Source organism: Pinus tabuliformis, chromosome 4_1, assembly GCF_031772625.1.
Source record: "Pinus tabuliformis cultivar Carrire ecotype Pingquan chromosome 4_1, CPIR1, whole genome shotgun sequence".
NCBI lineage: Eukaryota > Viridiplantae > Streptophyta > Pinopsida > Pinales > Pinaceae > Pinus > Pinus tabuliformis.
Genome location: NC_142303.1, coordinates 475,816,285 through 475,829,573, shown reverse-complemented (window position 1 = coordinate 475,829,573; position 13,289 = coordinate 475,816,285).

The following is a 13,289-nucleotide window of genomic DNA, read 5'->3' as shown; positions in this document are numbered from 1 at the left end:
GATACATAGTGAAGTAGTCAGAGGAGGCTTTCGAGTAGGAGGAGACAGTTGGAGGTCAGTCTTCTAAGGGGGTTGACATGGAACAGGAGGTGGTTTTGCAGCATATTGCATCGTTTTTTAGTGGAGGGCGGTATTTTTTTGAGAGCACACAATATAACGTGGCGCTGCCACGTAGCAAAAGGGCGCTCGGGAAAAACCACGAATCTCGCGTGCTTTTGGGATTTTAACTATCAGACAGTGGGAGCGCGCGATATGGATATGGGTCGTCGGATCTGGAAGTGGGACATCGGAGGGTTATCGCGTGACGGAGTTGCAAGGGCTGAATCAGGGTGTGGTTGGCGGGGCCCGGGGATAAATAATGCGGTGGTTTAAATATATTTCGAAGGTTTAGTGAGGGTCGGGATTTATAAACTAAGGGGGGTTAAATCTATAAAGTGGGATTATTGTATGAATAATGTAAGGGCTAAGTTAAAAAGGACATCGGGGAGGGTTTTTGAATGGGGCCCGATACATTATTCAAACTTAGGATAAGGGGTTTAGTGGGTTTTAAGGGAAAATGGAAACTAATAAGGGAGGAATAATAAAATGAAGGGGTAGGGGTGATTTTTCAAGGGAAAATGACTTTGGAAGGAAGTTAGTGATATGAAATGAGCCAATTGATGCTCTCCATGCTTTGTGAAAACTGCTTTTTCCTACCCATCATTTACCCTAACATTTTTTCTTCATTTATTGGTTACATTTGAGCTTGTTGGCCCTCTTATTTTTCTTTGATAAGAAAACTATCTAATTCTAATCTTATGACGTCCAATGACCCAGATTAAACTGATGAGCACATTTATTCTCTACCTAACTAATGATCTGCTAAGATTAGATGGTTTAGTCAAATCTTTATTCACTATCTATCAGCATGAAAATTAAAGCATGAATAAATCAAGATTAAACTGTTTGATCATCATGGATTGTGGCATTTTGACAAGCTGCACACAATCTTATTTGCAAAAAGTAAACCAAGAGTAGTGGCATTTGAATGTGCACACTTTCATGATCTTTTTTATCTCTTTTTAGTGGGGTTCATATTTAATATTCTTTTTTTTATCTTTGTTTCTTTTTGTCCTTTGATTTTTCTTTTAGGACATACCCTCTTTTCATTTTTTAAATATGGGAAAAAATTTGCAGAAAGCAAAAGTATGTACAATATTACAAGACTTAACATAGTCAATTCAAAATTATGATGCGTGTTATTATAGGAACCTAACAGTGGCTCCATTTGGGGATGGTATCACCTCGTGAGATGTCAAGAACACCTTCGACCAGTGGCCTGATCCATTCGGCCGATCCCAAGCCTGCACATGCTTTGTTGTATAATCTCTGTGACTAAAAATCTTGAACTGAAATCTTAACCTTTTCTGCAAACTGAAATCTGACATATGTTGCGCTGAAATCTGATCTGAAATAAACTTGCTGCTAAAAAAACTGAATTTAATCCAACTAAAATCCTACCTACTTACTCTAATTAGTTGTCCAACTGCTGGTTAGGTAAAATGAAACAGCCAATGCAACCATTCAAGCATGATATACATTGGTGGATTTTGTTGCATTAGCTTGTTTGTGATCAAAACGGAGATTCTAAAACCCAATAGAATTTTGTCAACAAATGAAAAGATAAGGAAATTCTTGATTTTCGTTGTTGACTCTAGGAATTTTTCAAAAAGATCTTCCAAAATATATAAACTATTTTTCAACTGATTTAAGCAATTGTACATCTATTCTTGATGGCCTCTATGCCATGAAACTGAAATGTCATTTTCATCTTTATCACCCTGCAGATTTTTAGATAAGCTTTGTGATGATATTTCTACTGATTGAAATGTTTGACTAATGAAACCTTTATCATCTTGATCCTAAATCTCATAGTTAGTTAATGGAGAAAAATTTTGATTGCATCCATCATCTAATATATCAACTATTGGATCATAAAAAACTTGGAAGGATTGCTGCAACTTATTGCATATAGGTTTGAATGGAACTTCATAGATTTCTACAAGTTGCTCATCCTTTTCTTTAGAGATTTTATACCACATTTCCTTTAAAAACTGAAATGATTCAAAACATAGTGGTATAGAACTTTCCTATGTCATTTGATTAGGTGTTTCAATGAAATTTGATAACTGTAGTTGTGAAACTGAAGAATCTTGATCAAGAGTTTTATTGTCTTCTTTGTTATCGATAACAATACCAAAAGACTGCTGATTTTTTATTGTTTAAAGTTTTTTTTTATGAACTGAAATGAAGCAAAACAAAGAGGCAAAGAACCTTCACTTATTTCCAAATTTTCTGCACTTTCTTCCTCACTTTCATAGCTGATATGAATAAGTTGATCACTGTTTTCAAGTTGTTGAAACTGAATTTCCTTATTTTCCAAACTAGCTTCTGATTGCTCTGTTAAGTTAGCTTGAAATTGGAGAACATAATTATCATCATACTGATCATACTTTGGCAAACCATTAAAATAAGGAATGTCATCAAACATACACATTAGATCAGTAGATTCCTCTTCCACATATTGATCTGTAAATCCATTTTCTGATTTATGCTAGTTGGAATTAGCAAGAATTTGTTCATGGATATCAACTTATTCATTTTCTGAAATAAATAGGTCATGGTGATCTTGCACAAAAAACTTATCTTTCATGGTGATCTTTTGTATCATTTCCTTTATTTTTCTTACCAAAATGTCGAGTTTTACCTCTGCAATGTTGTTCTTCTCTGCTTCTACTTTCAACTTTTGCTTATTAATCAGTAGATGAACTTCTACATCCACTGCAATTCTGCATCTTTTCAAGAGTTGCTAGGTTTCTTTCTCTTAGCTGAAATTCTATTTCTAGATCAAATGCTTTTGGATAATGCAAGAGAGCTGAATCAGGAGGAGGTCTTATATTTGTTGGCATTGAATAATAAACTTGATTAAATCTATCAGAAAATTGTTGTATTGTTTCATTTGGCTGTCTTTTCAACTGATTATATTCTTTTATGATCTGAAAAAGATTGACTTTGATTATCCATCTATCAAGGAAAATTTTGACAAACTGTTGGAAAATTGAGATGCTTGCAATAGGCAGGTTCTTGAACCAACTTTTTACTTTAATTTGCAAAGAAAGAGCAAAAAGCTTGATAATAACATCATCTTCATTAATCTCAAATAGGTCCAGATAATTCTCAAAACCTTGAATATGTTTTTGGGCAGTGATACCATTCTCTCCATCAAAATTGGGGAGATATTTGTAATAGCTATCAAGAAATTCATGGAGTATAAGAGGTAACATGACGGGCTTATATCTATCAGGAATTTTACAAGGTACAGGAATATATACAAGGATTGTAAGATCAGTCTTGATTGTTTCAGGCTTCTCAATTGGAAAATGATCATCATAAGATTTAGAAGAAAGCTGCTCAAATGGATAAGGAGAATTTATATTTACAATCTTCCAAGGAAAATAATCAAAAATTAATCTAAGATCTTCTCTAAAATACAATATACATTGGAAAACCTTATTGATGAGAAGAAACATCATGTCTTAGATAACAATCCAAGTTAGAAACCTGATCTTCCCATATTGTTCTTTCAAGTTCATTCCTCCATTGGAGTCTTGATTTTGAAATTGATTTGGAGTTGGAGTCGTCAGGTGGAGGATTTTAACCTTTGTGTGTCTGATCAATGTCCACCATCATAGATCAGATTTGATCTTTGTATAATCTTTTTGAAGAAAATGTTCTCTTCCCCAGTTGAGTCGCCACTATGTTATCACCTTGTAATTTGAAGGTTATAGGACAAATCACAAGAATGCAACATCAAACAAACTTCGGGATGGGAATCTAGCCCTTCCAATCCCAAAGAGGGCTCTCTCTGTAAAATTTATCTTTGTTGCTTGAAAATCTTAGACTAGTTATGATTGTATTTGGGTTTTGGGTTTTGGAAGACGGATTGTAATCAATTTATTTAGCATCTATTGGGCAATGGAGTCAAAAGGTAAATTGGATGGTTGCATCAATTTTCCACAGAATAAACTCAGGGCAAGTTAGGAATATTTACTAGATCTTTCAGAATAATAAGTGGACGATGGCAAAACAATGAAAACCTTTAGCAGAACTAAAGAGCGATTAAGAATTCTTTAGTGTGGCATTCAGTCAATCAGGCAGAACTAAAGAGCAGTCAAGAATTCTTTAGTGTGGCATTTAGTCAATCAGGCAGAACTAAAGAGCAGTCAAAAATTATTTAGTGTGGCCTTCAGTAGAAAACATACAGGTTGCAAAAGTAGCCAGAATAAGGTACTCAAAAGTTAATCCTATTCATCACATTTTCTGTTTTGCAATTGGAATTTAGATGATTACATTGAAGAGATGACAGTGAAACACTTTAACATTTGAAAAACATCACCAGTGTTTAATCCACGAGAATCCTATGAATGGTCTGCTTAGTATTGATGCTCCAGTGCACTATGAAAAACTTACAATGCTCCAACAGATCACTAATATTTCTTATCTGAAACAATCAACCTCTAATACTTCAAAAGCAGAAGTATTTATACAAAATTTACAAATTGTTTACAATAAATGTTGTCTCTAACAAACAGGACATTTTTAGACTATAGATGAACTAAAATCTCTAACTGTTGTAGATTAATAGTTCTGGTGGAATGTGTTGTGCAAATGGTGTTGTTGTGGAAGTGGGAGCAGGTAGGATGTGGACCCAAATTTAGTTCTGGTGGAATGTGTTGTGAAAATGGTGTTGTTGTGGAAGTGGGAGCAGGTAGGATGTGGACCCAAATTTGTGGTTGTTCTGGCAAGTGAACTAGCAGATGCAGATGTATCTCTCTTTTTCTTAGTAGTTCACTCAACTGGTTGTTGATCCTTTGACTTGATAATGTGAGACTTCCCTCATTGATGGTTGAATCCTTTGACTTGATAATGTGAGACTTCCCTCATTGATGGTTGATCCTGTGACTGGCCTTTTGTTTTATCATTCATTAGTGTCACAAAATATTTTGGAAAATATATAATAATATATATATTTGAATAGTATTTCCAAAATATTTTAAATGAAATTTATAATTAAATTTCTACAAAACTATGTGTTGTTTCCAATCGGTGGTTTTGTTTTCTCTTTCCATGAATTCACAAAACCATGTAGTTTTGTTCCTATTACTCCTTCCTCTATAAATTCATTTTATTTGTATGTAAATTCTTTTTACCCTTGTAGAATACCTTGATGGTTTTGCAAAACCATGTGTTGATTTGTATGGTTGGAAGAGTATTCTCCCTTTAGTCTTTTACTTTCACCTGCAACATGATTTTACACTTGTAAATTGATTTCACCATGCCTGTAAATTGATTTCACCTTAATATTCTATGGTGAAATGAATTTACATGAATGCTATCTTTGCTCTTTTGTACATTAATTTCATGTGAAATTTTCACTTCTATTTCTCTGATAAATTCATGGCTCTGTGAATTTTATTTCATGTGTTGTTGTAAAACCATTTTACCTTTGAATCTCATTCCACAACCTTACTCTATGGTTTCACCCGTAGCTCTAACATATTACCACATTCTCATATCTCTGTATTTCACTTGAAATTAATCCACCCTATATTCCTGTAACTTTATAAGATTCAAACCCAAAACAGTTAATGGTTTATCGCACCACTTTAAAGTGGTAGGTAGTATTATTTTGGAGGATGGGATATAACTTGGGGCTGCCATGTAACAAAAAGGTGGGTTGAGAAAACCACTAATCTCGTGTGCTTTTTGAGTGTTAAGTGTTGGATGAGCTAAGGGCGCGGTATGGAATTTTAACGGTTCATTTGTTTTTATGAATCTCGAGGCAAATAAAAATGAAGGGGGTTTAATTCTCAGTGCTGGGTGGGCCATTGGTTGACTTTGCAGGGGGAAGAGGTAGCATAGGCTTGCTAGAGGAGAAATTAATATAAAGTCCAAAACTTTATATTAATATGGTTTGGTGAAGTAAGGGGTAAAAAAAGTTATTTTATATATATATTTTTCTTTGGGATTTATCTCTGTTTTAACCATTACTGCCTCTGTGTAAATGATTTCTTCTTGCTTTGTGATAATTGTCTTTTCCTTCTGAAGCTTCTGTATACATTTCCTTACAAATCTTGGAGTAAACAGGTTTTGGAACTAGTATCAAAATTGTTTTTCCAAACTCCCGTTTTGCTAATCACCTGCAAAATAAAACAATCATTAAAAAAACATAGGTCTGCGGGGAAGGCAACCAATGGATTTATTGAACTGAGATGTATAAAACAATCATTAAAAAAGCATAGGTCTGCGAGGAATGCAACCAATGGATTTATTGAACTGAGATGTTTGTGGATGGAGTCCAGACTGTGGATGGCTTAATTGTGTTTGGAAAAGGCTTTTCATTTATTCATTTTAAATAGAGATAAGGGAATGGCGGAATTTCATATTGTAAAAAGTCTGTGATTTTTCACATTGTGCATGTGCAGTTAAGTGGTTTACTGCACAACAATGGATGATAGGGCTTCCGGGGATACACAGTGAAGTAGTCGGAGGAGGCTTTCGGGCAGGAGGAGACAGTTGGAGATCGGTCTTCTAAGGGGGATGTCATGGAATGGGAGGTGGTTTTGGGGCATATTGCACCGCTTTTAAGTGGAGGGCCGTATTTTTTGAGAGCACGTGATATAACATGGGATTTTAACTGTCGGATTTTGGCAAGCTGCACACAAATCTTATTTGCAAAATGTAAACCAAGAGTAGTGGAATTTGAATGTGCACACTTTCATGATCTTTTTTATCTCTTTTTGGTGGATTTCATATTTAATATTATTTTTTTATCTTTGTTTCTTGTTGTCCTTTGATTTTTCTTTTAGGACATACCCTCTTTTCATTTTTTAAATATCGGAAAACATTTGCAGAAAGCAAAGGCATGTTCAATATTACAAGACTTAACATAGTCAATTCAAAATTATGATCCCTATTATTATAGGAACCTAACCCAACCAGATTGGATAAACGAAGCAAGGGATGAATGGAAGAAGGATGAAGAAGTGTGGCCACTCATTCAAAAGTTGTAGAAGATCCCAGTTCAAACAATATTGCCAAAACTTGATGAGGAAGGAAAAATCATATTCGAACCTAGAGCAGTCACAGAAACAAGAACCCGACAGCTATGAAATCGATTAATTTCAAAGTATCTCATCAAGTGGAAGAACTTACCCACTGAAGATTCCACATGGGAGGACAAGAATTTTATACAAAAGCAACAAGAACTACTTAAGCATTGAGGACAACACTTTTTGAAGGAGAGGGGCATGTTAGGTCCTTATACTACTAGTGTAACCCCTTATTGTTATTACTACAACCCCCTTATTATATTGTTGTCCCATGTAGTCCCCATATTTTTATTATTATGCCCCATAGAAGCCCACTATTGTTATTATGTTTCCCTTACATTATTATTGTTATCCCAACTTTGATTATATTATGACCCCTTAGACTCCTATATATAGAAATGAGGTCTTGTAATTTGTATCATCGAAGAATTGTCCATTTGTGTAATGTAAAGGAGGTTGCCCCCTCGAAGAGGCTTATTTCTAAGGCATTGATCTTTCATTTCTATCCTTTTGTGACCTAGTTTCATAACACAGTGGCTCCACTTGGGGATGGCATCTCGTTGTGAGATGTCAAGAACATCGTCGACTAGTGGCCTGATCCATTGAGCCAATCCCAAGCATGCACATGCTTTGTTGTATAATCTCTGTGACTAAAAATCTTGAATTGAAATCTTAACCTTTTCTGCAAAATGAAATCTGATATACGCTGCACTGAAATATGTTTTGAAATAAACTTGTTGCTGAAAAAACTGAATTTAATCAAACTGAAATCTTGCCTACTTACTCTAATTAGTTGTTCAACTGCTAGTTAGGTAAAATGAAACAGCCAATGCAACCATTCAAGCATGATATACATTGGTGGATTTTGCTGCATTAGCTTGTTTGTGATCAAAACTGAGATTCTAAAACCCAATAGAAATTTATCAACAAATGAAAAGATAAGGAGATTCTTGATTTCCGTTATTGACTCTAGGAATTTTTCAAAAGGATCTTCCAAAATACATACATTATTTTTCAACTAATTTAAGCAACTGTACATCTGTTCTTGATGGCCTCTATGCCATGAAATTGAAATGTCATTTTCATCTTTATCACCCTGCAGATTTTTAGATAAGCTTTGAGATGATATTTCTACTGATTGAAATTTTCATCTTGATCCTGAATCTCATAGTTAGTTAATGGAGAAAATTTTTGATTGCATCCATCATCTAATATATCAGCTATGGGTTCATAAAAAACTTGGAAGGATTGTTGCAACTTATTACATATATGTTTGAATGGAACTTCATAGATTTCTACAAGCTGCTCATCCTTTTCTTTAGAGATTTTATACCACATTTCATTTAAAAACTGAAACGATTCAAAACATAGTGGTATAGCACTTTCCTGTGTCATTTGATCAAGTGTTTCAATGAAATTTGATAAAGTTGAAAATAATTAATATTATTTTGTATTAATGGAGAAATGGTTACACAAGTTGTAACGTATCTCCTTAATTTAGGATTTGTTCCTAGAGTTTAGGAGTTTGGTTGCAACTTCCTGATCTCTAGTAATGTACTTAATGATGTAATTGCTCATTTGATGAATGTAGAGTGTACAGAGAGAGTTCTCTTTGTTTGAGTGCAGTCTCCAGGTGCAGTACTCACCTGTGAGCTGCAACTCCTTCTTTTTCAATTCAAGTCTGATTTTTATCTTGGTATCAGAGCACAGAGTAGGGACAGCCTTAATCTTTTTTTTAGGATGTATCATTGATTACATAACTATAGTGGCGGTGGAGTATATAGAAGCATTCGTAGAATCAGGTGGACTGCAGTAACACCTGAAGCACAGGTCTCAGATGACTGATCATCTCTGAGCGGAAGAAAGGGTTGGTGCGATTTATTAAGGAATAGTCGCGCCATTTGGCGCGGTTTTGAGAGAGATAGTCGCACCAGCGTGCCAGAAAGTGCTATTGGCGCGGAAAATCAAGCCTTAATCGCGCCAATTTCGTGAGACGCATCGATTTTGTTTTCGGCGTGGGTATTTCACCGTCGAGAAGCGCCAGCCTCTTTCTCTTTGGAAAATCTGCAATTTTTTGCAGATCGGCCTTGCCCGGTGGTGGCACTTTGAAATTTCAGATCTGTTCGGTGGCAGCAGATCAGAGTTGCCCGGTGGTGGCGCATTGGAGTTCCTGATCTACTCGGTGGCAGCAGATCGGATTTGCCCGGTGGTGGCGCATTGGAGTTCCGGATCTGTTTGGTGGCAGCAGATCGGACTTGCCCGGTGGTGGCTCATTGAAGATACAAAAAAAAAATTCTCTGCAAAACAGAGGTTTGGATCTGGTATGTGGTGATTTTTTTTAGTGTGTCCTGAAAGTGTACAGTTGGATAGACTTATTCATCAAAGAATCATAAATTTTATTAATCTAATATGAATAACAGTATAGAATCGTATCTCCACGAGTCTGGCAAACTCGATGGATCGAATTTCTCCAACTGGAAATTCAAGATGCAGACTTTACTTGAAAGTGCAAATGCGTGGTCGATTGTTATAGGAAATGAGCTGAGACCAGGATCAACCGCACAAGAACAAGATTGGGATAAAAGGGAGACAAAAGCAAAGGTCATATTGAAGATGTCCGTCAAGGATAATGTTATCCCACATATTAGAGACTGTAAATCGGCCACTGACATTTGGACGACGATCAAAAACCTATACCAGACGCAGAATACAAACCGTGTCTTGTCACTCAAAGGCAAGCTGTTTGCATTGAAGATGGAGGAGAATGAGTCTGTTGCTGGATTCATTGCTAGAGTCAAAGACCTGAAGGACAGATTGGGAGATATCGGAGAGAAAGTTTCCGATTCAGATCTGGTCATGATCACGTTGAACGGAATGACTGATGAATACCAGATGTTTATCATAGGGCTATCAGCAAGGGAGAAAGCCCCTGCATTTGAAGAGCTGACAGGGATTCTGATACAGGAAGAAGAGCGACGACAAAATTTGAAATCACAGAGCAATGACCTTGCTCTGATGGCAAAAAGGAGACAATATAGAGGCAGCATCAGCAACCGTAGTAGCAGCAGCAGAAAGGAGCCAACACATTTCAGAAGAGACCGTTTAAAGGTATGTCTGCTAATAATTTTCCCAGCAAAAAATGTTTTTACTATGGAAAACCTGGACATCAGATTAAAGATTGTTATAAGAGGTAGGCAGACGAAGGAAGAAACAAACAGAGAAAACATAAGGGTTACTTTGTTAAGGAAGAAGAGGATCATAGCCACGAACTTCGACTATTTATAGTCGATTGTGCCCTTTCAGCTTCAAAGGGAGATGAGGACAACATATGGTATGTTGACTCGGGCGCATCCTCACATATGACTGGTAAGAAGGATTGGTTTGAATTTCTTGAAGAAACTTCATGTGGGTCAAAAATCTATTTAGGAGATGATAGTGGACATGAGATCAAAGGATATGGTGACATTCCTGTAAAATTACCTAGCGGTGACATTAGACACCTCAAAAATGTATTGTATGTTCCAGGAATTAAGAAAAATTTGGTCTCTGTCTCAATGATTACTGATCAGGACATGCAAGTTCAATTCTTTAAGACTAACTGTGTCATTAAGGATAGCCAGATGGAAACAGTTGCAACAAGAGTGCGCGTGGGGAGAATGTATAGACTAGATGTGAAGAGTATGCCACAGCAAGCAATGGTTGCAGCTGGATCGACAGCCAAAAATCTCTGGCATCAGAGATTCGTCCATCTTAATCTGCAAGACCTCATCCTACTTCAGAGAAAAGGTATGGTTGATGGACTCCCTATTTTCCATAATGTTAAGTTGGATTGTGATGGATGTGCATTAGGGAAAATGCATAGAGAAGAGTTCCCTTTGCATGTTAATAGAAAGGAAAGAGACATTTTAGAACTGGTGCATACAGACATCTGTGGACCTATGCAAACCAGGTCATTAGGAGGAGCATATTACTCTCTCTTATTTACAGATGATTGCACTAGATTTTCGTGGATATACTTTCTGAGTAAAAAGAGTCAAGCCTTTCAGTATTTTAAATAGTTTAAATCCATGGTAGAAAACCAGACAGGAAAAAGGATAAAAATTCTCTGCTCAGATCAAGGGGGAGAATACAGGTTGGGAGAATTTATGGATTTCTGCAAGCATCATGGCATTGTGCAACAATTTATAGTGCCCCACACTCCATAGCAGAATGGAGTGGCAGAACGGAAGAACAAAACTCTTGTGGAGTGCGCAAGGAGCATGCTTCAAGGTAAGGGTCTATCAAATGGTCTTTGGGCAGAACCTATTAACACTGCTGTGTATTTAAAGAATAGGAGTCCTACTAGATGTCTAGGCTTCAAAAACCCTTTTGAAGCATTGTTTGGATTCAAACCAGCAGTGAGTCACTTAAGAATATTTGGGTCAAAAGCTTATGCTCATATACCTAAGGCAGATAGGAAGAAGTTAGATCCTAAAGCCCTGAAATGTATATTTGTTGGATATGGCACTGAGTTCAAGGCATATAAGTTATTTAATCCTCTGACTCACAAGGTTTTTGCAAGCAGATATGTCATATTTCATGAATAGGTTGAAGAAGGAAAGAATGACTCTAACAGTGATTGGCACATTCCATTGTTAATGGAAGAAAACAGTGAGAAAGATGAAGAGCAGGAGGAGAAACAAGAAGAAGAAGTAACAGACAATGTAATCAATGATGATGCAAGCCCAAAAAAGGCTAAAATAGACAGATTTGAGGTAAGACCCCTACCAAGGAGATCAGGTAGGAAGACTCGATTACCTTCTAAATTGAAAGACTATGCATTAATGTCAAAGATTTTAAACATTGTAGAACCTGCAAATTATGAGGAAGCAAGTAAATCTGATGCATGGAGGGCTGCAATGTATGAGGAAATAGAATCAATAAACAAAAACCATACTTGGGATTTGGTTGAATTGCCTGAAGGTAAAACCCCCATATGATGCAAATGGTTGTATAAACCAAAAATAAATGCATATGGGAGTATAGAGAAACTTAAAGCTAGACTGGTAGCAAAGGGTTACTCACAGAAAGAGGGAATAGATTTCAATGACACCTTTGCTCCTATAGCCAAATTAAACACCATTAGAATGCTAATTTCCTTAGCAACAAAATACAAATGGCAGCTACACCAGCTAGATGTTAAGTCTGCATTTCTGAATGGTGACTTGAAGGAAGAAATTTATTTAGTACAGCCTGAAGGTTTTGTGAAAAAGGGGCAAGAACATCTTGTGTGTAAATTGAAAAAGGCACTTTATGGTTTAAAACAGGCACCCAGGTCGTGGTATGAGAAAATTGAATCATTTTTTGTACAACATGGCTTTCATAGGAGCTTGAATGATCCAAATCTGCATACCAAGTTTAATAAACAGAGGAAAATTATTTTGATTTATTTGTATGTAGATGATATGATCATAACAAGGAATGCTAACAATCTGATCAAAGAAATCAAACAGCAGATGTCACAAGTGTTTGAGATGAAAGATCTCGGAAACCTTCATTATTGCTTGGGATTGGAGGTATGGAAAGACTCTGGACAAACTTTTCTTACTCAAGGGAAGTATGCCAGAAGCTTGCTGGAAAGGTTCAGAATGGAGCAGTGCAGATCAACAACAACACCATTACAGCAGAACTTAAAGTTGAGCAGTGACGATGGTACTAAAGAGGTGGATGCTACCATGTACAGACAGCTAGTTGGCAGTTTGATATATCTGACTACAACTAGACCAGATTTGGCATATTTTGTTAGTGTGTTGAGCCAGTTCATGTCAAAACCACTCGAAAGTCACTGGGTCGCAGCGAAAAGTGTGTTGAGCTATCTTAGTGGTACTAATAATTATGGAATTTTGTACACTGACACTTCTGATCTTATTCTAGCAGGTTTTTCAGATTCCAATTAGGCAGGTAACTTGGATGATCAAAGATCTATCACAGGTTACGCATTTAGCATTGGATCCGGGGTCATAGCATGGAGCAGCAAAAAGCAGCACACTGTAGCTCTATCTTCATGTGAAGCTGAGTACCAAGCATTGTGTGCAGCCACATGTGAAGCTATCTGGTTGAGAAGACTTCTCAACGATGCAGGAGAAGAGCAGAAAGAAT